The sequence below is a fragment of the Schistocerca nitens genome, chromosome 12 (assembly GCF_023898315.1).
Source record: "Schistocerca nitens isolate TAMUIC-IGC-003100 chromosome 12, iqSchNite1.1, whole genome shotgun sequence".
In the NCBI taxonomy this organism is placed as follows: domain Eukaryota; kingdom Metazoa; phylum Arthropoda; class Insecta; order Orthoptera; family Acrididae; genus Schistocerca; species Schistocerca nitens.
The window spans coordinates 127,284,397-127,287,613 of record NC_064625.1 but is presented as its reverse complement, the minus strand read 5'-3'; the positions used below and the strand labels follow the sequence as shown (position 1 = coordinate 127,287,613).

Sequence of the window (3,217 nt, the reverse complement as noted above, 5' to 3'; positions counted from 1 at the left end):
TACGTTTATTATTATCCTATCACTCGATCGACAGAAATTGCACCTTCTTCGCGACATTTTCGCTTTCCTTGGTTGCTTTGGTAATAGCCATTGGCCGTCGATTAGTGTTGGTAACAAAAGATGGTGTCTGCACGTCGCAGAGTAAGCTTCTAACGTCGCTTAAAGACAAAATATTCTGATTGCGCTTGCACACAGGGTACATCACTCCGGAACCACCAGTCTGTTCTTTACGTGAGTGATCAATATTTTGTTCGAAAGGAAAGTCCTTCCGAACAGGCCATGAATGCCCAACGGTACCGACCGGCCGCCGTGTCATCCTCAGCCGGATGGGGATATGGAGGGGCGTGTGGTCAGCACACCGCTCTCCCTGCCGTATGTCAGTTTATAAGACCGGAGCCGCTGCTTCTCAGTCAAGTAGCTCCTCAGTTTGCCTCACAAGGGCTGAGCGCACCCCGCTTGCCAACAGCGCTCGGTAGACCGGATGGTCACCCATCCAAGTGCTAGCCCAGCCCGACAGCGCTTAGCTTCGGCGATCTGACGGGAACCGGCATTACCACTGTGGCATAGCCGTTGGCCAATATTTTGTTTGCTGACATTAATAATCATTCTGTTAGTAGATCATTAAGAATACCTAAAAGAGTTGATATATTCGGTTACGAACAATAATAAAATTTCTAGGATAAAATCAGCTTCTGGGGTTTTCCGCTCCGCTTTTTCCCCACAGTTCTGTCTCGCGTCGCTCGTGTTTGAACCTCGTCTCCTCAGCTCTGCTGCTTACTTAACTGCCCGTTTCTTGACTTGCGCCGCGTTATTTCTCAGCTGGCATCGCTTACGGTGAACGCTGGCTGTACTGGCGGCAGCTGACACACGTTTCAGCCAATCTGCGTTGCTGTATACGAGGTGTGGCTAGAAAAAAACCGGACTAGTACTGGTGAAACAATAAAACGAATGCAATAAGGCTGAAAGTCGCGTGGCCTGTCACGTGACTCTCGCTCCGCCTACTGCTCGAGTTTCATCTGCCTCCTGCACTCAGTCTGCCCGTGGCGTCTGTTTTAAGTAGTTGACGTTTTGTCTGTGCGTCGGAAAATGTTGAGTGTACAGAAAGAACAGCGTGTTAACATCAAATTTTGTTTCAAACCAGGAAAATCTGCAAGTGAAACGTTTGTAATGTTACAACAAGTGTACGGCGATGATTGTTTATCGCGAACACAAGTGTTTGAGTGGTTTAAACGATTTAAAGATGGCCGCGAAGACACCAGTGATGACACTCGCACTGGCAGACCATTGTCAGCCAAAACTGATGCAAACATTGAAAAAATCGGTAAACTTGTTCGACAAGATCGCCGTTTAACAATCAGAGCAGTGTCTGAGTTAACAGGAGTTGACAAGGAAAGTTTCAACATGAACAAAGTGTGTTCAAAAATGGTTCCAAAGTGTCTCACAATTGAACAGAAGGAACGCCGAAGAATGATTTGTTCTGACATCCTGGAAAACATTGAAAGTGATCCCACCTTCTTACAAAATTTTATTACTTGCGATGGATCGTGGTTTTTTACTTACGATCCCGAAACTAAACGCCAATCGATGCATTGGAAAACTCCTGGTTCTCCACGACAAAAAAAAAAAAAAGCACGAATGTCAAAATCGAAATTCAAGGCAATGATGTTTTTTTTTTTTTTTTTTTTTTTTTGACATCAAAGGGATTGTGCACAGTGATTGGGTACCAGAGGGACAAACAGTGAATCAGCATTACTACATTAGCGTCCTGGCTACCCTACGTGAGCGAGTACGGAGAAAACGGAACGATTTGTGGAGAAAAAAGTCATGGATCCTTCACCGAGACAATGCCCCAGCTCACAGTGCGTTGTCAGTGAAGACGTTTTTGGCAAAACACAACATTCCCATCTTAGATCATCCACCCTACTCACCTGATTTGGCCCCCTGTGACTTTTTTCTTTTCCCTAAAGTCAAGTCAGCTTTGAAAGGAACTAGATTTGAGACTGTTGAAGCAGTAAAAGAAAAAGCGACGGAAGTAATGTATGGACTTACCGAAAATGATCTGCAGCATTGCTATGAACAGTGGAAAATTCGTATGGAGCGGTGTAGAGACCGAGGAGGAGAGTACATTGAAGGAGATAACATGAAATTGTAAATAATTGTAAATAAATGTTTTTTCCAGCATCAGTCCGGTTTCTTTCTAGCCGCACGTCGTATACTGGAAAATGGGTGACCGTACCTTTCACCGTGCGCGCAAGTTGAAGCAGCCCGCCAGATACGTAGGTTGGAACTTAAATATTGGCAACACTGCTGTGGAGATACTACGCAATGGAATCTACTATTGTTGCTGATAGGACACGTTGTTGACAAACCTACCTAAACCTCCGAGCAGATGGACTCGCCCGTCCCACGTCACAGCCGTGCGCATAATCGAGGGAAACACAGTCAGTGGTGAGCGAGCCGTGTAACGTAACGGTGCCACTGTGTTTTCGAAACAGGAACAACGGAGTTGGATCAAGACTGAATGTGCCAGAGGTCGTACAGCACGACAGTGTCATCGAGGTCTTGAAGAGGCGTGCGGGGAATCGTCATTGCCGTACAGAACAGTGGCACGTTGGGTAAAAGCCTTCAACGAAGGTCGGCAAACTGTGGCAGGCATGCATCGGGCAGGTCGTCCTAGCGTTTATGAAGAAGTGCATGCTGTTGCCGCGTTAGTGGACAGTGATCGACAACATACGATTCGTGAGCTCGCCCACGAAACCGGATTAGCGCGTACGACTGTGTTTCGCATCCTGAAGGAACGTCTGGGCATGCGAAAAGTTGCATCACGATGGGTTCCCCACGACTTGACGGAAATGCAGAAATGGATGCGTTACGACGCTGCTCGGACGCACTTGGAGCGCTGTGAGCACGAAGGAGAGGTTTTCTTACGCCAAAACTGAAACGCCAATCCAACGAATGGAGTCATTATGGGTCGCCGCGGAAGTCGAAAGTGTGTGTATGGTGAAAGTTACGGTGATTCTCGTGTACGACTGTGATGGTGTTTTCCTAACGCATTACATTCCTCCACGGCAAACTATCAATGCACAGTATTACTGTTCGTTTTTGGAGCATCACCTGCGACCAACTTTGCGAAAGAAGGGGCGACACTTTCTCCAATGTAACAGTTGTCCCATAACACTCCCCTGTGGTACGCCAGAGGTTACTTTAACGTCTGTAG

General features: G+C 46.8%; 1 pseudogene; it reads right to left on the bottom strand.

Moving 5' to 3' along the window:
• Nucleotides 1-457: 457 nt before the first annotated feature.
• On the bottom strand, nt 458-575 carry LOC126215566 (5S ribosomal RNA; annotated as a pseudogene).
• Nucleotides 576-3,217: the final 2,642 nt, after the last annotated feature.